The following is a 25,792-nucleotide window of genomic DNA, read 5'->3' as shown; positions in this document are numbered from 1 at the left end:
AATGTCTCTTGTTCATAATTCACCACTCTGGGTTTTTTCTTGCTATCTACCACATCACCTAGTTTGTCTCATTCCAGCTCTGAGAAGCTACCCAGTAACCATGGGACCGTTAGGCGGACGTTGGTCCAACCTTCGTCCAACGGTTCCAACCACACGCCAACGTTGCTGCAACGTTGGCGCAACGTTGCTGCAACGTAAGCGCAACGTTGGCGTGTTTACCCGGGTAGCTAACTCATTAAAGCTACCGTGCCGGGTTACTCAATTAATAGCTGAGTCGACGTAGCGGAAAGCCCAGGTACGGTTCAGATACCACTCGCCCCACTGCCTTTTTTTTTCGCCGTGGCCAGGGTTGGAACTCAGGTGGTCGGGTTCCGAGCACGGTGCGCGAAACGATTCACCCGCCGCACGAACCGCTCTCTGCGCAACACGGAGTTGACAACGTAGACTCACACAAGCGTTGGGTTTATTCGGTTATAACGTGCGCTGACTGCATCGCGTTGTCTCAGAATCGTATTGGTGATGCACGTATTGGTGATACACGTATTGGTGATACACGTATTGGTGATACACGGACACGAGCTCTCTCTCTCTCTCTCTCCTGAAGCCCTCGAGTCGCTCGACGTTGCCATTTAGCTCATGAACACGATCGCTGCCACACGCAAGAATAGCAAAGTGTGAGTCCACGTGGCTCGGTGCGAGTCAGTGGCTCTCCGCGTGAGTCTGGCTCTCTGCTTGCGTGAGTCCACGAGTCTCTGTGCCCCCTTCGACGGAGGAGCAGGAACAGCAAAACGACACGAACTCTCCCTCTCTGTCCCTCTCTGTCCCTTCCGGTGAAGCTCTCTAGTCGTGGCAAGCGGCAGACCGCAACATCGGTTGGCATCGAGGTCCTGACTGAATACATCACCGCCATCGCACGCGTGCAAGGGCAGAATAACGTTAATAATAAACGTGGCATTTATGCATTTAGGAACAAACAAAAAAAACCTCATCCACAAACCATCGTTTATGTTTATACCTAACCGTCATCAATTAGGCGTGTGCATCATCAATAACGAGTGCGTATCGGCATCATCATCATCATCATCGCAGCCATCATCATCATCATCAAGCTTGCGTATTTAAAACAATTTGTAAAGACGCACATATATTCATTTAACGTCCCCGTTGTTGGGCAATTCAGATAAAACATTAAATCGCAGACGCGCACATTTCCCGGCTCTTTATTGCGTTTCGCTGCTGTAAATAAAGCACGCTAATGGCTGCATTGGCAATTAGCATCCGGGCACGCTTGTGTTGGCCATTCCGTAGTTCTCAGCCCTTCCTATCTCTCAACCTCGCTCTCTCTCTCTCTGCACTCCCATGACTGTTTATCGTTGAACCAAGTGAGCGTCGCCCTTGCAGCCTCAACCTCCTCCTCTTCCTCCTCCTCTTCATCGCCCCCCTCCGCCCTCCTCCACTCCAATGAGCCGCTCCACGAGGCGCCCCTGCGAAGCGAAATGAGAGATACAAATTTTGAGATAAAAATTTAGAGATTAAACGGGCAACACGCGCAGCAAGCGCCCGCCGGCTACCAGACCAGCAAAGGGACCTAAAGGGCGATTTTGGATTACGCGGTGCGTAGTGGGGGTGAGTGTGTGGGCATGGGTGGAGATCACAGGGTCCAAATATTCACGCCGCCGGAGAATTCGATGAATTATCGCGATTCGAGTGGAGACTCGGCGATGGTTGTTGTTAAATTTCTGTCACCGTCACCGTGAAGTGAGTGGAGAGTGTGGAGGGGATGGCGATTTGCACGCCCGGTGATCTTCCTGCCGCTACTGGTGATGGTGCTGTCACAGAGTGAGTGGTGGTTGTGGTTGGTGGTGGGGTGTTTACATACCCGCACACCGCTTCTGGTGTACACACACTCGCTTGATGGTAGTGGCAGGGCGAGATGGTTGTTGAGTGAGTGAGTGAGCGGTGGTGGAGGAGGAGTGGTAGTGAGTGGTGGGGGAATGGTATTGTATACTCACTAGCTTGATTGGGTTAGGTGGTGGGCGAGTGAGTGAGTGGTGGTGGTGGTGGTAGGTCTATGGGCTAGGTGGTTGGTGAGTGACTGAGCGCTGGTGGTGAGTGGTGGTGGGCTGAGGCTGTATACTCACTGGCTTAGTCGGTACATGGTGGGCGAGTGAGTGGTGGTGGGTTGGGAGTATACACGCGCCGTGATTTTACTGTGAACTCTGAACACATCTCGACCAAATTAATCTCCCTGAAGCAGTGGAACGGAGCTTCCCTGGAAATTGCGGCGAGATATGAAAGTCAGCGGGAGGTCAGGGCCAGCCTCGCCTCCTGCCCTGATTGGGATAATTTTTTAAAGGTTGATATAAATATAGGCGCTCCTCAAAAGCCGCCCGTGCAGCAGTTATATTGTGATCATTGCTCACGGAGCGGGAGATGGGTTTTAGCTGCGTGTGAGGAAGGACGCGTGTGTACGTGTGTGTACATGTGTGTGTGTACATGTGTGTGTGTGTACGCGTGTGTACGTGTGTGTGTACGTGTGTATGTGCACGTGTGTGTGTAGGTGTGTATGTGCACGTGTGTACGTGCGTGTGTACGTGCGTGTGTGTACGCGTGTGTGTGTGCGCGTGTGTACGTGTGCGTACATGTGTGTGTGTGCGTGCGTGTGTGTGGGAAGCGGTGACGCAGTGGTTAGCATAGCCGCGTTACGAACCCGACAAGCCGAGTTCAATTCCCGCTCAAGGCCACCAGCATCCAGTGGCGATTATCTGAACCGGTCCTGGGCCTCCGCTAGGTCGACTCAGCCTTCAAACGAGTATCTGGTGCGGTGCGTAAAAACATCGCAACTTGGGAGACAAAGGCGTCCGGGCGTGGTGCTGACCACCCACCCCCTCGTGTGCCGTGCTCGCTAACAACACTTGCCCCAACAGTCTGCAGGGCTATTCGAGACGTGCGCCAGCATCGGACCATGAACCTGGGCTACTTAACTTTGATTCTTGACCACGGCGCATACCAATGCGGAGGGCCGGACTATCAGAAGCGGCCATGGAACGACAAGGTCTAGGTCGACTCAGCCTCAAATTGAGTACCTGGAGAGACAACGGCGTTCGGGCGTGGTGGCTAATCACGCCGCCCTCTCGTGTGCCGTATCGGCCCGTAGAGATAAGTGTCCGCTAACAGTAGCTACCCCAACAGGATGTTAAGGCAATATGGGAGCTTTTTAGCTTTGTTTGAGTGAGAGTGCGTACACGTGCGTGAGTGTGTGAGAGTATGTATGAGCGCACAAGAGAGAGAGAATATGTGCATGTGTATACGCAAAGAAGCGTGTCTTTGCACCTGTGTCAAGACCAATAAGAGTGGTGAATATTGCACCTGTGTCAAGATCAATAAGAGTGGTGAATATTTGAACCAGTCTTAGGCCTCTCCTAGAGAACACAGTCGTGGGTTTGGCCACAAAGATCCCAGCGTATAGGGGAGGGTGGGGGGCTATGAGTGTGAGGGTAGCGGACGATATAAAGTGGCGGATATTTAACTGAGGCCACCAAGAAGCAAACAGATCCTTGCTTGAACGAATCCCATGTGCCATCGGGGCCGTCCTAACAGGATTACACAGCGGTAGGAAACGTTGGGAGTGTTTAAGTTAGTGTATTCATTTATGCCCCCTGCGTAAGCCTATTTTCTTCGCCTGGCCAAACATTACGGGGATTTCACCCCCGGTGGCATTTGATGGTCTCAAACCAAAGTTTTATTTCGTCAAGCCCAACAAAACAACGATTTTAAGCTGTTTACCGTGCGTGTGTGTGTTCCGCACGATGTTCGACGTTTCGCACTTACGTACTGCTGGCGGCTTCTTCAGGAAGTTCACGTTAAACATCTCCCACATCAAACCACAACCGTCACCACTAAAACGGTGTGTGTCTTTGTGCGTGCGTGTAACCCACCACCACCATCACCACCACCGTCATGTCAGGCGTTTCGTGCCACGTACATTGATTCGTCGTTGAACTTGAGACGCGTCGCGTTTGCGATGGATGCACAGGAGACAAACAACGAAATGTGCATCGGACACCGACGGACTATCTGTCCATGGATCGTGATGATGACGACGAGGATGATCATGATGATCACGACGAGGATACGAACGGCACCCAGGGAGGGGCTGGTGGGGGTCGAGGAGAGGTTTAGGGGAGCGGTAGTTTAGCGGCTAGCGTCACACTGCGCAACGAACCTGGCGAGCCGAGTTCGATTCCCGCTCACGGCCAACCTCGGTGACGATTATCTGAACCGACTCTGGGCCTCCCCTAGGTCGACTCAGCCTAAAATGAGTACCTGGTGCAGTGTGTAAACATCGCCACTGGGGGAGACAAAGGCGACCGGGCGTGGTTGCTGGCCACCACCACCCCCCCTTCGTGTGCCGTGCCGGCCTTCACAGGTGTTCGCTAACAGCACTTGCCCCAACAGTCTGTTACAGGCTATACGGGGCATCTTTGTCTTGCTGTGGGAGACATCACCCCGTGATGACACGTGCGTGGTAACGAGGAAAATCAGCCACTTGGAGCTGTGACGCCGCCGCCGCTGCGGATGAGTAACTCGACCATTCGCGTGATGCCCTCAAAGCGCGCCTCTATGCCATCAGCCGCGCGTGTTGATCGCTGCAGCAGCAGGCACACACGCGCACAAAGGACAAAGATCCCCCGTATAGCCTTGAACAGACTATTGGGGCAAGTGCTGTCAGCGAGTAGCACCTGAATGAAGGCCGCCACGGCACACGAGGAGGTGGGTGGCCATCAAACCTACGCCCGGCCGCCTTTGTCTCCCCGGTTGCGATGTTTTACACACCGCACCAGCTACTCATTTGAGGCTGAATCGACCTCGGGGAGGCCCAGGACCGGTTCAGATAGCGCGGAGCCCTTGAAAGTGCGGGGCCTGTAGCTACTACATGTGTGTAGTAGCTACAGGCCCCGCACTTTCAAGGGCTCCGCGCTAAATGCTTTCAGGCTATCAATTCCGGTTCAGTGATTCTGCACTTGCTCTATCGCTATAGTACTATACTACCTTCAACTTTTTTGAACGACTGGGTGTTTAAGGTTAGCGATTTGTCGTATTATCTGACTGTATAGCAAATGAAAAACTACAATTGCTTGACTGTTCAAGTTAAACTCAGTGTTTTAATATTTGTGGGTTTTTTTATTAATTTAAGGCCCCTTTATAACATATGCTACAGGCCCCGCACCAGCTTAATCCGGCACTTGTCACTGGTGTTGGCCGTGAACGGGAATCGAACTCGTGCTCGGGCTCGGCGGAGTCCGAGCCCAGCGCGCTGACCGCTACGCTACCGCTCCCTACGCACGCGCGCAGCAACAACAAACCTGCCGCTCGCCACTCAGTGGCGGAGACATCCTTGGTGCACTTTGAGGCCACGTGAAGTGTCGAGGACCCGCTGTTAGGAGGTCACGGAACAGACCCAGGTGGTGCCACGGCCTGACTGACTGAGATGACCGGCAGATGCACACACGCGCACACAAACAAAGACAAAGGTCCCCCGTGTAGCCTTAACAGATTGTTGGAGGAAGAGCTGCGAGCGAGCACCTATGAAGGCCGGCACGGAACACGATGTTCACACACCGCACCGGGTACTCATTCGAGGCTGAGTCGACCTAGGGGAGGCCCAGGACCAGTCCAGATAATCGTCACTGGGTGTTGGACGTGAGCGAGAATCGAACTCTGGTCGCCAGATTCGTAGCGCAGCGTAGCGCTGACCACTACACTACCGCGCACACGCACACACACGCACACACGCACAAGCGCACACGCGATTCCACCCGCAGATTCCCACGGAACCGGCGCGCAATCGCACATCGACCGCCGTGCACGCGATAAATGATAACACGCACAAAACACCAATACACGCGGCACACTCTCAACACGTGCGTTTATTCTGTTGGAAATGAGAGAGAGAGGGAGAGAGCTTCGTAAAAGGCTATTGAAACGGACAAAAAATATATCACTCACTCACACTCTCTCTGACACACACACACAGACACAGACTTCTTTCTTTTTACATAACCACAGCTGCTGCCCGGGCCCTTCAGCAGATGGGGCGGAGATCCATACAAACCAAATTATATCATCTCTTGGCTTGTTTACAATAATTATGGTTTCTGGCCCGAGCCGGCCACGTCGGCCCCCGTCTGGCACACGAGGCAGGCACCACCGCCACAAACGCAGCAATAATCCCATTAGGTGCCTCGCGCGGCGCGTGGCGGGCGGGCTACTGGTACCAGGGACTCGCTAATGACGGCCTAATACGATCCACGCTCCTTCTCCTTCTCCACCCCGCCTGATGTCCCCCCCCTCCATACACTCCACCAATTCCCCCCCCCCCAACTCGCTCTCTCTCTCTGCTGGCAGAACCAGACGGCTCACAAAGAGCGCCCTCCAGGAAGTGGTGGCCGACAAAGATTGATGTTGGCTCCGCGCGCGCTTCATGCGGTGTGCACGATCACCGATTTAATATTTCGGCAATTTCCTCTCCGTGTGTGTGTGTCTTTCTGTTCTGTCTGTGTATTCGTGGCTGTGTCTCTCTGTTCTGTCTCCTCTCTCTCTCTGTGAGTGTGTGTGTCTGTCTCGCCGGGAATACGAAAGGATGGTAGAGAGTGGTGGCTTGGATGGGAGCAAACTTCTGTCCGACCGAGTGGGGGAGGGGTGGCGCGCAGGTTAAAGTGGCACAGCGGGATACGGAGGTCACACAGGAAGAGGGGTCACAGAAAGGTCAGAGAGAGAGGGGTCACGAAGAGAAGTCAGAGAAAAATAGAGGTCACACACGGAGATGGGTTGTACGGAGGGGGAGGCCACAAAAAGATGTCACAGATATAAAGAGAGGTCAGATGGAAAGAGATCACACTATGACATAAGTTACACAGGGGGAGAGAGAGGTCACAGGTAGAGAGAAAGGTGACAGAGATTAGAGAAAGAGAGATCACACATGAAGAGCAAGAGAGGTCACGGAGAGATAGAGAGAGGTCACAGAGAAAGAGTCAAAACTAAAACTAAACTATCTTTATTTTTTCTAGATTTGAAGCTTTCGTGACTGCAAGGATCCATACTCTTTGGTTCTATTCGGTAAAGTCACGTAGGTAAAAAATAAAATAACAAAAATCACGACGTTGTGTTGTGGCCGAAACGTCGTGATTTTTGTTGTTTTATTTTTTACCTACGTGACTTTACCGAATAGAACCAAAGAGTATCTTTATTTTACTAGGTAAGGCCCACTGAGCTATGTAGCTCAAGCAAGTGGCTTATCACGTAGAAATTTATAGCAGCAGCCAAATACTTTAAACGCGTGTTTCTAAATGTGGAGGGAAAACTCGGAGGACCCGGAGAAAAATCCACGTGACAACGGGGAAAGAGACACGCAAACTCCAAATATATAACAGGCGTCTGGGTTAGGATCGAACCCACGCTCTCCTGTATACCAGGCGAGGTAGTTAACATCTCCTAGCCACCGAGTCGCAGAGCAGGGTCACACGAGCAGAAAGAGGCGGGAGGCAGAGATCACACGCCAGAGTTGAGTTCAGTGCGAGGTTATCCCACGGGCGTTGCAAGTCGGGTTAAGTTGGGTATCGCGAGCAGTCTTGCCCGAGAGATAACGAGGATGAGTGTACGAAGATGGTTTTTCGCATCTCATGGAGGAGCCGTGCGCGGAAAATGGGTATACGGCAAGGGCGAGCGACAGAGAGAGAGAGAGAGAGACTGGCAGAGAAAGAGCGAGAAGTGCGGGATGTGAGACAGAGAGGGGGGAGATGTGAGAAGAAGATGAGTGAGGGCGATGTGGGTGAGAGGAGGAATATGGAGAGAGGCGCTGATGGTTGCTGCGGTGCATTGAGAGGGAAGCTGAGGGGGGGGGGGGGGGCAGACACGGGGGGGGGGGTGCACGTGGAACCCCCTACTGCTTGAGTGGGGGCCTCACCCCCCCTCCTTCCGTCCCCCCCCCCTGCCCCCCTCCCCGTCTCTGGCCGCCTCCTCCACTCACTCCCAGCAGCTGGCGCGGAGAGCGAGCGGAGTCAGCGGCGACGTCGTCGGAGTGGCGCGCGGGAGAGGCGGCAGAGATCATGAGAAAGTGGCGCCCCCCGCACCCGGCACCACGGGGGGGCAACGTCAGGCGACGCAGCCCCCCCCCTTCGCCATCCCTCCACCCGCCCGGGTCTCTCCGCACAATCGGCGCGATGGGACAAAGCCTTCAAAAGCTCCGTCTCCTGGCCTCGCCGCACGAAGCTAAGTGATGCCCCGCTGGGCCGCTTACCACGGCGGTCAAAAGATTTTGAAAATTAAGCACAATAACTTTTAAGAGGCCCTAATGAATATGTGAGTGGAAAAAATTGCTCCGAAGAAGGAAGGGAAAGTGAAAAAGAAAGAAAGAACTCCTCCACGAACCGCTCACTCAAAACAAAAGCCATACTGGAGCCAATCTAGAGAAGTTTGCCCGTTTTGTTCCCAGAAACTTCACACGTTCATTTAGGGAGAAATAGCAACTGGCTTAAAAAAAATAAATCTGAAACAGAGGCCGTGGCCGTGAAGGTGGTGGTGGTGGTGATGGTGGTGTCAATGTCGTGGCTCTGAAATGCGGATGAATGAAAAGTCTGACGCCACATTCACAAATTCTTGATGACAATTTAAAAGTTACAATTTGTATTTTTAGGGACATCGTTTAAACAAAAAAATAGTGTTTTATTTGAAATTAATTAGCACTTGGAAGAAATAAAAAAATGTGTTTAACTTTGAGTGTAATTTCTAAAATGGAACATCAACAACACATGTTTACCATTGTTGTGATTGTTCGTTGGCAGCGGTGCACATGCACAAACAACAACAACGCTCAGCACATTCGTCAATAACACTGCCCTAAAAAAAGGACAGAAATTAATATGAGATAGGACGTTTCAAGAAACGGCCCTTCTTTCAATTCAACACGTAGGCTTCATAGCACATTTGTAAATCCAAATCCACTCACTCATCGGGGTGAGGGTGCCGACTGTCCAAACTTGATTCCTAACTTTATTCACCTTTTCATTCGTGACGTTAATCGCCTGCTGTACCTCAACGCGCTCTCTAATTTATTTGTGGTGGTGGTGGTGGTGGTTGGGGAGGGGGCACGAACACACACACACACACGTGTTCTTTTGGCAGAACGAGTCACAAGTTCGCGCCCCATGCAGCGTTCGATTTATCCGGGACCCCGACGCTCGCGAATTGACACGGCTCGGCGTGGGCTTCGTAATTAACAAATTGGCGTCTGTTCTTTGAAAAAAAAACTCAACTAAATAATTCCAGCCAACAGCCGCGGTCAGGTCGGCCCTATCTGCAGGAGCCATATTGTACCCGGAGAGGTTAATTTCATTACTCGATATGACACGTTGCGTTTGCGGGCAGCAGTAGCAGCAGCAGGCGGTGGTGGTGGTGGTGGTGGTGGGGGTCTGTGCTGCCCCCCCTTCCCCCCCCAGCAGGAGTCCCCCACCCGCACCCCTCCCGGGACCGAGATCCACGCGCGGGCGCCACGTGGGGCCGCCACTCCGCGCGACCGGCACCAGCGGTGTCCGTGCATCGCCACCACAAAGGGCCTCTTCTCTCTACTCTCTCTCACTCTCTGTGTGTGTGTGTGATACTCTCTCCCTCGTTTAGGCCCTCTTCTCTCTTCTCTCTACTCTCTCTCACTCTCTGTGTGTGTGTGATACTCTCTCTCTCGCTCTCTCTGTATGTGTGATACTCTCTCCCTCGTTTAGGCCCTCTTCTCTTTACTCCCGCTCTCTCTCTCTCCGCACTACTCTCCCTCCCTCCAGGGCTTACTCTCACTCCCCTCTCTCTTTCCTCTCCACTGTCAAAGGCGTCCTTCTCTACTGATGCTCTCCCTCTCTCTCTCGCATGCCCTCTATATCTCTACTTTCCATCGCTCTCTCGACCCTACTCTCTCCTCTGTCTTTCTTCTCTCCCTCTACTCTCCCGTCCTGTCTCTGGGCCTAATCTCCCTCCCTCTCCTCTCCACTGACTCAACCATTACCACAATGCAGGTCACAACAACGACTCACTCACCCACTCATTAACCCACCCACTCACCCACCTGCTCACCCACACACTCACCCACACACTCGACCATCCACTCACTCATTCACCCACTTACCCACCCACTCATTCGCCCACTCATCCACCCACTCACTCATTCACCCACTCACTCACCCACTCACTCACCCACTCTACCACCCACTCACCCACTCATTCATCCACTTACCCACTCAATGATCCATCCATCCACTCATCCACGGAATCGCCTACCCACTCACCTGCCCACTAACCCACTCAATGATCCATCTATCCACTCACATACCGAATCACCTACCTACCCACTCACCTACCCACTCGCCCACTCATCCACCCACTCACCAACCCACTCACTCTCCTACTCACTCAACCACCATCACTCACTGCCAGTCACAACGCATCTCGTGCCTGCGTCTGGGGTCCCTCGCGCTGCCCCGAGTTGGGATTCCATCCCTCCGTCGTCTCAGATCTCCAGCCCGATCCCAGAAACGTGTCGACTCGAATCTATGACGTCAATTGTGCTGATTGCTGCTGGCCGCATTGCATTTCCAATAGCGCTTCTCTTGTGTGCTATGACGAAGAAGGTCCGTTGCCCATAATGCGGCCTATTGTATACTTTTACTTTTAAGGCGGCAGTGTTATTGACGAATTATTTAAGAGGGGTTTTGTTGTTGTTGATTATATATATTACACGTATGTATTTGAATTACACTGATTAAGCCTGGCAATTGCTATTTATCCGTGACCGGTGGCGAGATGTTAACTGCCCCTCCTGGAGGTCGTAGATTCGATCCCGACCCCGACGCCTGCTGCTGTATATTTGGAGTTTGCGTCTCTCTCTCTCTCTCCCCCCATGGCCGCGTGGATTTTTCTCCGGGTCCTCCGGGTTTTCCCTCCACATTTAGAACCACGCGTTTAGAGTATTTGGCTGCCATACATTTCCGCACGATGAGCCACTTCGTTGAGCCATCACTTGTGGCTAGGTCGCTTCTGAAAAAGAGCTGTATAGCTCAGTGGACCTTCGCTGGTAAAATTTAATAAAAATGTTTAGTTTAATGTCTGGGTACCGACTTTCGCTCTGTAATTTGTAAAAAGGTCTCTCGGTTATAATTGGAGTAACATTTGTCAACTTCGAGATCCATTCCGTCCGATGAAGATGCAGAGATGTGGGTTCATTATCTATTTGTGTGTGTGTGTGTTTGTGTGTTCTTTGGGCAGATTATGGCAACGCTCTGATTTTGCTGAACTTTCCGATTCGAAATGACGTGGGCTCTAAATGGTTCTGCCACTCCGCAGCCAGGCAGCTCGCTCGCTCGCCCGCACGACGTTCACTCGACGTCCTTGAGATCACTGCCACTGGCGCGAGTGAGTGTGTGTGTGTGCGGGGAGCGGTGGCGCAGTGGTTAGCGTACTGCGCTACCGGCCAGGCTACCCAAGTTTGATTCCCGCTCTCACGGACAGGAACACCGGTGACGATTATCTGAACCGGTCCTGGGCATCCCCTAGGTTGATATATTTTAAAAAATCAGCACTGGGGAGACAAAGGCGGCTGGATGTGGTGCTGCTGGCCACCCACCCCCTCGTGTGCCGTGCCGGCCTTCATAGGTGCTCGCTGATAGCATTTGCCACAAAAGTCTGCTAAAGGCTATAAAGAGGATATTTGTCTTTGTACATGTGATTGAGGCTGTGCGTCTATGAGTGTGTGATTGAGATAGTGTATGTGTGTGTGCACGTGATTGAGGCTGTGCGTCTATGAGTGTGTGATTGAGATAGTGTATCTGTGTGTGCACGTGATTGAGGCTGTGTCTATGAGCCTGTGATTGAGATTGCATTTGTGTATACATGTGATTGAGGCTGTGTGTCTATGAGTGTATGATTGAGATAGTGTGTGTGTGTACAAGTGATTGAGGCTGTGTGTCCATGAGTGTGTGATTGAGATTGTGTGTGTGTGTACATGTGATTGACCTTTCCTGGCAAGGATTAAGACCTACATCTCTGCTTTATTGACCTGGTCAAGGCCTATGAAACCATCAGTAGGCCTGGGCTCTGGGTTGTTCTTCGTGCTTTCGGAGTCCCTGACCCTCTGCTCACGATCATTAAGAACCTTCATGATGGTGAGCGGGCCTGGGTAAAACTACGTGACCGCGAGTCGGAGACATTCCCTGTACACCTTAGAGTGCGACAGGGATGTCCTCTAGCTTCCACATTATTTAACATATATTTCGACCACGTAGTTCGTAAAGCCTTCAATAGCTGTACCGGAGGAATTTCCATCTGGTACAGATACATTGGGAGGCTGATCGATGCCCGTGTGCGGTCAAGGGATGGCTCCCTATTGCTCAACCATGTTATGTATGCTGATGATCTGGTAATTGCAGCTCACTCAGAGGAGGAGTTGGAGGCGCTGCTGCTGAACCTGGAGCTTGCCACTAAGAGGTGGGGACTTACCATCAGCCCCACCAAAACTAAGCACCAGCCTGGGTATTTTGTACCATCGGATACTCCACCCCAACAACTCCCAATTGGTGATAGCGCAGTTTTGTAGAGAGTGGAGAGTTTCCCATACCTGGGCAGTGTGCTCACGACCGGCTCCGGTTAAACAGCAGAGGTCTCACTCCGCATCAGTCGAGCGGCATTATCTTTTCATCGGTTGCGTTACGCTGTGTGGAAGATACCTGGTCTGTCGCTCCGCACTAAGCTTCAGGTCTTCTCGGCCACAGTCATTCCATCCCTTCTCTACGCTTGCGAAACGTGGACCCCCTTAATGGAGCATCTTCGCCGGTTAGAAACATTTAGGCTGGCCTGCCTACGATCCATCCTGGGTTTAACCAGGCTGGATTGTGTGAGGAGCTCACAAATCCTTGAAAGATCTGGACAAGGTCCCATCGGTGAGCCCCTCCGGCAGGCAAGGCTGCGTTGGCTGGGTCATGTAGCCCGCATGCCCAATCACCGCATGCCTAAGCATCTTTTGTTCGGCCGGATCGAGGGGGCTAAACGGGTGCAGCAAGGGCTAGAGAAGAGATGGAGTGATGTGGTAAAGAAGGATGTGGAGCTGAGTGGACTTGCCGATGACTGGTACCAGCGGTGTCAAGATCGGCCTCTTTGGAGAAAGCTCGTGAAGGACGCTACTGGGCAGTTGGAGGCAGTCGCCCTCCAACAACAACGGAGGGCGGAGGAGCGACGCTCACAACAACGAGCGGAGCGCCGGGTGGCTAAAACACAGCAAGTTGGCACAGTAGGGGGCACAGGTGGTGCATCAGCCAGTCTTCTCAGTCAACATGTGGCATTTGGGTCTGCACCGTGACCTCCTGTAAGCGGGCGTTCGACACTTCACGTGGCCTCAAAGTGCTTATAGCCTGGCATATGCGTCGTGGTGACGTCACCGCCACTTAGTGGTGAATGGCGGCTGTTGCTATGTGATTGAGACAGTGTCTATGAGTGATTGAGATCGCGTGTTTGTGTATATGTGAATGAGGCTATGTGTATATGAGGATGTGATTGAGATAGTCTGTTTGTGTATATGTGAATGAGGCTATGTGTATATGAGGACGTGATTGTGATAGTGTGTTTGTGTATATGTGATTGAGGTCATGTGTATATGAAGATGTGAGTGAGATAGTGTGTTTGTGTATATGTGATTAAGGCTATGTGTATATGAGGATGTGATTGAGATAGTTTGTTTGTGTATATGTGATTGAAGTCATGCGTATATGATGATGTGACTGAGATAGTGTATTTGTGCATATGTGATTGAGGCTATGTGTATATGAAGATGTGATTGAGATCGTGTGTTTGTGCATATGTAATTGAGGCTATGTGTATATGAAGATGTGATTGAGATCGGGTGTTTGTGTATTTGTGATTGAGGCTATGTGTATATGAGGATGTGATTGAGATAGTCTGTTTGTGTATATGTGAATGAGGCTATGTGTATATGAGGACGTGATTGTGATAGTGTGTTTGTGTATATGTGATTGAGGTCATGTGTATATGAAGATGTGAGTGAGATAGTGTGTTTGTGTATATGTGATTAAGGCTATGTGTATATGAGGATGTGATTGAGATAGTTTGTTTGTGTATATGTGATTGAAGTCATGCGTATATGATGATGTGACTGAGATAGTGTATTTGTGCATATGTGATTGAGGCTATGTGTATATGAAGATGTGATTGAGATCGTGTGTTTGTGCATATGTAATTGAGGCTATGTGTATATGAAGATGTGATTGAGATCGGGTGTTTGTGTATTTGTGATTGAGGCTATGTGTATATGAGGATGTGATTGAGATCGTGTGTTTGTGTATCTGTGATTGAGGCTATGTGTATATGAAGATGTGATTGAGATCGTGTGTTTGTGCATATGTGATTGAGGCTATGTGTATATGAAGATGTGATTGAGATAGTGTGTTTGTGTATCTGTGATTGAGGCTATGTGTATATGAGGACGTGATTGTGATAGTGTGTTTGTGTATATGCGATTGAGGCTATGTGTATGTGAGGATGTGATTGAGATAATCTGTTTGTGTATATGTGAATGAGGCTATGTGTATATGAGGATGTGATTGAGATAGTGTGTTTGTGTATATGTGATTGAGGTCATGTGTATATGAAGATGTGATTGAGATAGTGTGTTTGTGTATATGTGATTGAGGCTATGTGTATATGAGGATGTGATTGAGATAGTGTGTTTGTGTATATTCGATTGAGGCTATGTGTACATGAGGATGTGATTGAGATAGTGTGTTTGTGTATATGCGATTGAGGCTATGTGTATATGATGATTTGATTGAGATAGTGTGTTTGTTTATCTGTGATTGAGGCTATGTTTATATGAAGATGTGATTGAGAAAGTGTGTTTGTGTATATGTGATTGAGGCTATGCGTATATCAGGATGTGATTGAGATAGTGTGTTTGTGTATTTGTGATTGAGGTCATGTGTATATGAAGATGTGATTGAGAAAGTGTGTTTGTGGCTATGTGATTGAGGCTATGCGTACATGAGGATGTGATTTAGATCGTGTGTTTGTGTATATGTGATTGAGGTCATGTGTATATGAAGATGTGAGTGAGATAGCGTGTTTGTGTATATGCGATTGAGGCTATGTATATATGAGGATGTGATTGAGATAGTGTGTTTGTGTATTTGTGATTGAGGCTATGTGTATATGAAGATGTGATTGTGAAAGTGTGTTTGTGTATATGTGATTGAGGCTATGTGTATATGAAGATGTTATTGTGATAGTGTGTTTGTGTATATGTGATTGAGGCTATGTGTATATGAGGATGTGATTGAGATAGTGCGTGTGTATATGCGATTGAGGCCATGTGTATATCAGGATGTGATTGAGATAGTGGGTTTGTGTATATGTTATTGAGGCTATGTGTATATGAAGATGTGATTGAGATCGTGTGTTTATGTATCTGTGATTGAGGCTATGTGTATATGAGGATGTGATTGAGATAGTGGGTTTGTGTATATGTGATTGAGGTTATGTGTATATGAAGATGTTACTGAGATGGTGTATTTGTGTATATGTGATAGAGGCTATGCGTATATGAGGATGTGATTGAGATAGTGTGTTTGTGCATATGTGAATGAGGCTATGTGTATATGAGGACGTGATTGTGATAGTGTTTGTGTATATGTGTTTGAGGATATGTGTATATGAGGATGTTATTGAGATAGTGTGTTTGTGTATATGCGATTGAGGCTATGTGTAAATGATGATTTGATTGAGATAGTGTGTTTGTGTGTATGTGATTGAGGCTATGTGTATATGAGGATGTGATTGAGATAGTGTGTTTGTGTTTGTGTGATTGAGGTCATGTGTATATGAAGATGTGAGTGAGATAGTGTGGTTGTGTATATGTGATTGAGGCTATGTGTATATGAGGATGTGATTGAGATAGTGTGTTTGTGTATATGCGATTGAGGCCATGTGTATATGATGGTTTGATTGAGATAGTGTGTTTGTGTGTATGTGATTGAGGCTATGTGTATTTGAGGATGTGATTGAGATAGTGTGTTTGTGTATATGTGATTGAGGCTATGTGTATATGAGGATGTGATTGAGATAGTGTGTTTGTGTATATTCGATTGAGGCTATGTGTACATGAGGATGTGATTGAGATAGTGTGTTTGTGTATATGCGATTGAGGCTATGTGTATATGATGATTTGATTGAGATAGTGTGTTTGTGTATATGTGATTGAGGCTATGTGTATATGAGGATTTGATTGAGATAGTGTGTTTGTGTATTTGTGATTGAGGTCATGTGTATATGGAGATGTGATTGAGAAAGTGTGTTTGTGGCTATGTGATTGAGGCTATGCGTACATGAGGATGTGATTTAGATCGAGTGTTTGTGTATATGTGATTGAGGTCATGTGTATATGAAGATGTGAGTGAGATAGCGTGTTTATGTATATGCGATTGAAGCTATGTATATATGAGGATGTGATTGAGATAGTGTTTGTGTATTTGTGATTGAGGCTATGTGTATATGAAGATGTGATTGTGAAAGTGTGTTTGTGTATATGTGATTGAGGCTATGTGTATATGAAGATGTTATTGTGATAGTGTGTTTGTGTATATGTGATTGAGGCTATGTGTATATGAGGATGTGATTGAGATAGTGTGTGTGTGTGTATATGTGATTGAGGCTATGTGTATATGAGGATGTGATTGAGATAGTGGGTTTGTGTATATGTGATTGAGGTTATGTGTATATGAAGATGTTACTGAGATGGTGTGTTTGTGTATATGTGATTGAGGCTATGCGTATATGAGGATGTGATTGAGATAGTGTGTTTGTGCATATGTGAATGAGGCTATGTGTATATGAGGACGTGATTGTGATAGTTTGTGTTTATGAGTATGAGGATATGTGTATATGAGGATGTGATTGATATAGTGTGTTTGTGTATATGTGAATGAGGCTATGTGTATATGAGGATGTGATTGAGATAGTCTGTTTGTGTATATGTCAATGAGGCTATGTGTATAAGAGGATGTGATTGAGATAGTGTGTTTGTGTATATGTGATTGAGGTCATGTGTATATGAAGATGTGACTGAGATAGTGTGGTTGTGTATATGTGATTGAGGCTATGTGTATTTGAGGATGTGATTGAGATAGTGTGTTTGTGTATCTGTAATTGAGACTATGTGTATATGAGGATGTGATTGTGATAGTGTGTTTGTGTATATGTGATTGAGGCTATGTGAATATGAAGATGTGATTGTGATAGTGTGTTTGTGTATATGTGATTGAGGCTATGCGTATATGAGGATGTGATTGAGGTAGTGTGTTTGTGTATATGTGAATGAGGCTACGTGTATATGAGGACGTGATTGTGATAGTGTGTTTGTGTATATGCGATTGAGGCTATGTGTATATGAGGATGTGATTGAGATAGTGTGTTTGTGTATATGTGAATGAGGCTATGTGTATATGAGGATGTGATTGAGATAGTCTTTTTGTGTATATGTGATTGAGGTCATGTGTATATGAAGATGTGATTGAGAAAGTGTGTTTGTGGCTATGTGATTGAGGCTATGCGTATATGAGGATGTGATTGAGATCGTGTGTTTGTGTATATGCGATTGAGGCTGTGTGTTTATGAGGATGTGATTGAGATAGTGTGTTTGTGCATATGCGATTGAGGCAATGTGTATATGAAGATGTGATTGAGATAGTGGGTTTGTGTATATGTGATTGAGGCTATGTGTATATGAGGATGTGATTGAGATAGTGTGTTTGTGTATATGCGATTGAGGCTATGTGTATGTGAGGATGTGAATGAGATAGTGTGTTTGTGTATATGTGAATGAGGCTATGTGTATATGAGGATGTGATTGAGATAGTCTGTTTGTGTATATGTGAATGAGGCTATGTGTATATGAGGATGTGATTGAGATAGTGTGTTTGTGTATATGTGATTGAGGTCATGTGTATATGAGGATGTGATTGAGATAGTGTGTTTGTGTACATGTGATTGAGACTATGTGTATATGAAGATGTGAGTGAGATAGTGTGGTTGTGTATATGTGATTGAGGCTATGTGTATATGAGGATGTGATTGAGATAGTGTGTTTGTGTATCTGAGATTGAGGCTATGTGTATATGAGGATGTGATTGTGATAGTGTGTTTGTGTATATGTGATTGAGGCTATGTGTACATGAGGATCTGATTGAGATAGTGTGTTTGTGTATATGTGATTGAGGCTATGTGTATATGAAGATGTGATTGTGATAGTGTGTTTGTGTATATGCGATTGAGGCTATGTGTATATGAAGATGTAATTGTGATAGTGTGTTTGTGTATATGTGATTGAGGCTATGTGTATATGAGGATGTGATTGAGATAGTGTGTTTATGTATATGTGATTGAGGCTATGTGTATATGGAGATGTGATTGAGACCGTGTGTTTGTTTATCTGTGATTGAGGGTGTATATGAGGATGTGATTGAGATATTGGGTTTGTGTATATGTGATTGAGGCTATGTGTGTATGAAGATGTTACTGAGATAGTGTGTTTGTGTATATGTGATTGAGGCTATGCGTATATGAGGATGTGATTGAGATAGTGTGCTTGTGTATATGTGAATGAGGCTACGTGTATATGAGGATGTGATTGAGATAGTCTGTTTGTGTATATGTGATTGAGGCCATGTGTATATGAGGATGTGATTGAGATAGTGTGTTTGTGTATAGGTGAATGAGTCTATGTGTATATGAGGATGTGATTGAGATAGTGGGTTTGTGTATATGTGATTGAGGTCATGTGTGTATGAAGATGTGACTGAGAAAGCGTGTTTGTGTATATGCGATTGAGGCTATGTGTATATGAGGATGTGATTGAGATAGTGGGTTTGTGTAATATGGTATTGAGGCTATGTGTATATGAGGATGTGATTGAGATAGTGTGTTTGTGTATATGTGATTGAGGTCATGTGTATATGAAGATGTGAGTGAGATAGCGTGTTTGTGTATATGCGATTGAGGCTATGTGTATATGAGGATGTGATTGAGATAGTGTGTTTGTGTATATGTGATTGAGGTCATGTGTATATGAGGATGTGATTGAGATAGTGTGTTTGTGTACATGTGATTGAGACTATGTGTATATGAAGATGTGAGTGAGATAGTGTGGTTGTGTATATGTGATTGAGGCTATGTGTATATGAGGATGTGATTGACATAGTGTGTTTGTGTATCTGTGATTGAGGCTATGTGTATATGAAGATGTGATTGTGATAGTTTGTTTGTGTATATGCGATTGAGGCTATGTGTATATGAAGATGTAATTGTGATAGTGTGTTTGTGTATATGTGATTGAGGCTATGTGTATATGAGGATGTAATTGAGATAGTGTGTTTGTGTATATGTGATTGAGGCTATGTGTATATGGAGATGTGATTGAGACCGTGTGTTTGTTTATCTGTGATTGAGGCTGTATATGAGGATGTGATTGAGATATTGGGTTTGTGTTTATGTGATTGAGGCTATGTGTATATGGAGATGTGATTGAGACCGTGTGTTTGTCTATCTGTGATTGAGGGTGTATATGAGGATGTGTTTGAGATATTGTGTTTGTGTATATGTGATTGAGGCTATGTGTGTATGAAGATGTTACTGAGATAGTGTGTTTGTGTATATGTGAATGAGGCTACGTGTATATGAGGATGTGATTGAGATAGTCTGTTTGTGTATATGTGATTGAGGCCATGTGTATATGAGGATGTGATTGAGATAGTGTGTTTGTGTATATGTGAATGAGGCTATGTGTATATGAGGATGTGATTGAGATAGTGGGTTTGTGTATATGTGATTGAGGTCATGTGTGTATGAAGATGTGATTGCGATAGCGTGTTTGTGTATATGCGATTGAGGCTATGTGTATATGAGGATGTGATTGAGATAGTGGGTTTGTGTAATATGTTATTGAGGCTATGTGTATATGAGGATGTGATTGAGATAGTGTGTTTGTGTGTATGTGATTGAGGTCATGTGTATATGAAGATGGGATTGAGATAGTGGGTTTGTGTAATATGTTATTGAGGCTATGTGTATATGAAGATGTGATTGTGATAGTGTGTTTGTGTATATGTGATTGAGGCTATGTGTATCTGAGGATGTGATTGAGATAGTGTACTCTTTGGTTTGATTCGGTAAAGTCACGTAGGTAAAAATAAAATAACAAAAAATCACGACGTTTCGGCCACAACACAAGTGGCCTTCATCAGGTGAAGGGACTGGACTGTCCAGAGGACAGCGTTGGAGTGAAAACAGCAAGCCCAGGTCGCGTCCTTTAAGCTGTGTGGGAGGAAACAAAAAGACACGCCTTTACAAAGGAATTAGCACAAAATTATGTACTGGACCGGCACGGTGGGGGGGGGGGGGGGGAGTTTACATAATGTTGGTGTGAAGGGAAATAAGCTTCTGTGAAAGTTTGGAATACCACTACTTGAATAAATATACTGTACCATTGTAAATTAGTTTAATCTTTGGTTTGATTTAGAACATCTTTCCAATGATTGCTTAATTTGAAACCATCTTATCGGTTGAAATTGTGTCTGTGTTTGTAAATCTGAATTGCCTCGTGGACAAATCTCTGATAAAAACCCGTGGGTTTGCAGAGAACCTTGGTATTGGAGAAAACTATATCGTGATCACCCCCAGCGTTGTAACAGTGATCAGTATGGCATCCTCTCAGCCGACAAAGGCAACGCTACTGTAATTATGGATAAAGATTCGTACAACAACCAAATCCAGAACCTACTCAACGATGGAAGTTACTCAAAAATTAAAAATGACCCTACTAATAGCCTAACTATAAAAACCAACAAGATCATCACAAGTTCGACCTCCCTAATCGAACCAACTAAACGTCCCTCCTTAAAACCTTCTGCTGCAAGACCCCCTAGATTCTATGGTCTCCCCAAGATTCATAAAGAAGGCACTCCACTACAGCCCATCGTATCCACGATCAACTCCCCTACCTATAGCTAGAACGTTTTCTGTCAGACACCTTGCTACCTTTCACTGGCAAGACCTCCTCAGCAGTACTTAACTCAGCTCATTTGGTCTCTATGGTCAAAGACGTTGTACTGTCACCTGACGATATCCTTGTCAGCTTCGATGTGGTCTCCCTGTTCACCAAGGTCCCGGTACCTGACACCATTGAAATCACTGAAAATTTGGTACAACCTGGACTAGACTCCGATACACCTGCGCTGATTAGACACTGCCTCACCAATACCTACTTTACTTGGAATGGCACCTTCTACAAACAAAATGAGGGTACCCCCATGGGTTCTCCCTTATCACCAGTGATAGCCAATGTTTTCATGGAGAAATTTGAATCAGACGCCATCCAGACTTCCACCCTCAGACCGTCCCTGTGGAAGAGATATGTGGATGACACTTTCGTCATTTGGCCACATGGCCTCCCAGCTTTGAACCTTTTCCTACACCACATCAATTCTAGATATCCCGCCATCAAATTCACCATGGAAGTGGAGAAAGATGGCAAGCTACCATTCATGGATGTTCTGTTTGAGAGGAGACCTGATGGCTCACTGGGGCATTCTGTCTACAGGAAACCCACCCACACAGATTCCTACTTGAAACCTGAATCCCACCACCACCCAGCTCAAAAGAATTCTCTCATCAAAACGTTATACCACAGGGCACATTGCATTTTGGACCAACACCACCAGACCAGTGAATTAAAACATGTACACCGGGCCCTCAAGAGAAACGGATACTCTGACCGTACCATCCACCAAGCTGTTTCTTCCTCCATACTGAAACAACCACTTGATACTCCGGTCAAAACCATCACACTACCATATATTGTAGGCGTTACTAAAAAGATCTCCAAAATTCTAAACAAACACAAGATCCTGGTCCGGTTCAAAACAGTACACAAAATCCGTGACCTTATCCCATCCGTGAAGGATGTCGTTCCTGACTTACAGTACCCCGGGGTTTACAAATTGAGTTGTACCTGTGGTGACTGCTATATCGGGGACATGAAACGACATGTCTCTGACCGAATTCGCGAGCACAAATCAGATTTGAGACACGGCAGAACGAATTCTTCTGCCATAGCTGATCACTGTTACAACGCTGTGGGTGATCACGATATAGTTTTATCCGATACCAAGGTTCTCTGCAAACCCACGGGTTTTTATCAGAGATTTGTCCACGAGGCAATTCAGATTTACAAACACAGACACAATTTCAACCGAGATGATGGTTTCAAATTAAGCAATCATTGGAAAGATGTTCTAAATCAAACCAAACATTAAACTAATTTTCAATGGTACAGTATATTTATTCAAGTAGTGGTATTCCAAACTTTCACAGCAGCTTATTTCCCTTCACACCAACATTATGTAAACCCCCCCCCCCCCCCCCCCCCCCCCCCACCGTGCCAGTCCAGTATATCATTTTATGCTACTTCCTTTGTCAAGGCGTTTTTTTGTTTCCTCCCACGTAGCTTAAAGGACGCGACCTGGGCTTGCTGTTTTCACTCCAACGTTGTCCTCTGGACAGTCCAGTCCCTTCACCTGATGAAGGCCACTTGTGTTGTGGCCGAAACGTCGTGATTTTTTGTTGTTTTATTTTTACCTATATGACTTTACCGAATAGAACCAAAGAGTATGGATCCTTGCAGTCATGAAAGCTTCAAATCTAGAATTGAGAGAGTGTGTTTGTGTATCTGTAATTGAGGCTATGTGTATATGAAGATGTGATTGAGATAGTGTGCTTGTGTATCTGTGATTGAGGCTATGTGTATCTGAGGATGTGATTGTGATAGTGTGTTGGTGTAAATGTGATTGAGGCTATGTGTATATAAGGATGTGATTGAGATAGTGTGTTTGTGTATATGCGATTGAGGCCATGTGTATATGAGGATGTGATTGAGATAGTGGGTTTGTGTATATGTGATTGAGGCTATGTGTCTATGAAGATGTGATTGAGATCGTGTGTTTATGTATATGCGATTGAGGCATGTGTATATGAGGATGTGATTGTGATCGTGGTGTTTGTGTCTATGTGATTGAGGCTATGTGTATATTAGGATGTGATTGAGATAGTGTGTTTGTGTATATGTTATTGAGGCTATGTGTATATGAAGATGTGACTGAGATAGTGTGTTTGTGGCTATGTGATTGAGGCTATGTGTATATGAGGATGTGATTGAGATAGTGTATTTGTGCATATGTGATTGAGGCTATCTGTATATGAAGATGTGATTGAGATCGTGTGTTTGTCTATCTGTGATTGAGGATATGTGTATATGAGGATGTGATTGAGATCGTGGGTTTGTGTATATGTTATTGAGGCTATGTGTATATGAGGATGTGATTGAGATAGTGTGTTTGTGCATATGCGATTGAGACTATGTGTATATGAGGATGTGATTGAGATAGTGTATTTGTGTCTATGTGATTGAGGATATGTGTATATTAGGATGTGATTGAGATCGTGTGTGTGTGTATATGTGATTGAGGCTATGTGTATATGAGGATGTGATTGAGAAAGTGTGTTTGTGTATATGCGATTGAGGATATGTGTATATGAGGATTTGAGTGAGATCGTGGTGATTGTGTATATGTGATTGAGGTCATGTATATATGAGGATGTGATTTTGATAGTGTGTATTCTTCTTCTCGGCCACGGTCATTCCCTCCCTTCTCTACGCTTGCGACACGTGGACCCCCCTAATGGAACATCCTCGCCGGTTAGAAACATTATGGCCGGCCTGCCTACGATCCATCCTGGGTTTAACCAGGCTGGATTGTGTGAGGAGCTCACAAATCCTTGAAAGATCTGGGCAAAGTCCCATCGGTGAGCTCCTCCGGCAGGTAAGGATGCGTTGGCTGGGTGATGTAGCCCGCATGCCCAGCCACCGAATGCCGAAACAGCTTTTGTTCGGCCGGATCGAGGGGGCTAAACGGGCGCGGCACGGGCTGGAGAAGAGATGAAGTGATGTGGTACAGGAGGACGTGGAGCTGAGCGGACTTGCCGATGACTGGTACCAGAGGTGTCAAGATCGGCCTCTGTGGAGGAGGCTCGTGAAGGACGCTACTGGGCAGTTGGAGGTAGGCGCCCTCCAACAACAACGGAGGGCGGAGGAGCGACGCTCACAACAACGAGCGGAGCGCCGGGTGGCTAAAGCACAGCAGGTTGGCACAGTAGGGGGCACAGGTGGTACATCAGCCAGTCATCTCAGTCAGTCGACCCGTGGCACCTGGGTCTGCCCCGTGACCTCCTGCCAGCGGGCGTTCGACACTCCACTGTGCCTCAAGGTGCACATGTCCTGGCACAAACGTCGTGGTGAGGTCATCGCCGCTTAGTGGCGAATGGCGGTTGTTGTTGTTGTTGTATATGTGATTGATAGTGTGTTTGTGTATATGTGATTGAGGCTATGTGTATATGAGGACGTGATTGAGATAGTGTGTTTGTGTATATGTGATTGAGGCTATGCGTATATGAGGATGTGATTGTGATAGTGTGTTTGTGTATATGTGATTGAGGCTATGTGTATATGATGATGTGACTGAGATAGTGTGTTTGTGTATATGCGATTGAGGCTATGCGTATATGAGGATGTGATTGAGATAGTGTGTTTGTGGCTCTGTGATTGAGGTTATACGTATATGAGGATGTGACTGAGATAGTGTGTTTGTGGCTATGTGATTGAGGCTATGTGTATATGAGGATGTGATTAAGATCGTGATGTTTGTGTCTATGTAATTGAGGCCATGTGTATATGAAGATGTCACTGAGAGAGTGTGTTTGTGGCTATGTGATTGAGGCTATGCGTGTATGATGATGTGACTGAGATAGTGTGTTTGTGTATATGCGATTGAGGCTATGCGTATATGAGGATGTGATAGTGTGTTTGTGTATATGTGATTGAGGTCATGTGTATATGATGATGTGACTGAGATAGTGTGTTTGTGGCTATGTGATTGAGGCTATGCGTATATCAGGATGTGATTGAGATAGTGTGTTTGTGTCTATGTGATTGAGGATATGTGTATATGAGAATGTGATTGAGATCGTGTGAGTGTGTATATGTGATTGAGGTTATGTGTTTGTGAAGATGTGACTGAAATAGTGTGTTTGTGGCGATGTGATTGAGGTTCTGTGTATATGAGGATGTGATTGAGCTCGTGGTGTGTGTGTATATGTGATTGAGGCTATGTGTATATGAGGATGTGATTGAGATAGTGTGTGTCTAAGTAATTGAGGCCATGTGTATATGAAGATATGACTGAGATAGTGTGTTTGTGTATATGTGATTGAGGCTATGCGTATATGATGGTGTGACTGAGATAGTGTGTTTGTGTATATGTGATTGAGGTCATGTGTATATGAGGATGTGATTGAGATAGTGTGTTTGGGTATATGCGATTGAGGTCATGTGTATATGAGGATGTGATTGAGATAGTGTGTTTGTGTATATGCGATTGAGGCCATGTCTATATGAGGATGTGATTGAGATAGTGTGTTTGTGTATATGTGATTGAGGCTATGTGTACATGAGGATCTGATTGAGAGAGTGTGTTTGTGTCTTTGAAAATTGAGGCTTTGTGTATATGAGGATGTAATTGAGATCGTGGTGTTTGTATCTATGTGATTGAGGCTATGTCTATATGAGGATATGATTGAGATCGTG

At 46.4% G+C, this 25,792-nt stretch overlaps 1 long non-coding RNA gene across 1 annotated transcript in view; it reads right to left on the bottom strand.

Annotated features, from left to right (window-relative positions):
* Window positions 1-445: 445 nt before the first annotated feature.
* The window catches only part of LOC116942941 (uncharacterized), a 49,690-nt gene continuing 24,343 nt past the window's right edge, over window positions 446-25,792 (bottom strand). The window contains exons 2-3 of the long non-coding RNA XR_012941809.1: window positions 5,367-5,482; window positions 446-1,484 (exon numbers count right to left, since the gene is read on the bottom strand). This is a non-coding gene — a long non-coding RNA (uncharacterized LOC116942941). The remainder of the gene's footprint in view (window positions 1,485-5,366; window positions 5,483-25,792) is intronic.

This window comes from Petromyzon marinus, chromosome 16 (genome assembly GCF_048934315.1).
Source record: "Petromyzon marinus isolate PM22_M1 ecotype Great Lakes invasive population chromosome 16, UKy_Petmar_22M1.pri1.0, whole genome shotgun sequence".
In the NCBI taxonomy this organism is placed as follows: Eukaryota; Metazoa; Chordata; class Hyperoartia; order Petromyzontiformes; family Petromyzontidae; genus Petromyzon; species Petromyzon marinus.
The sequence above is the reverse complement of the archived record's forward strand: the minus strand, read 5'-3'. Positions and strand labels throughout refer to the sequence as shown.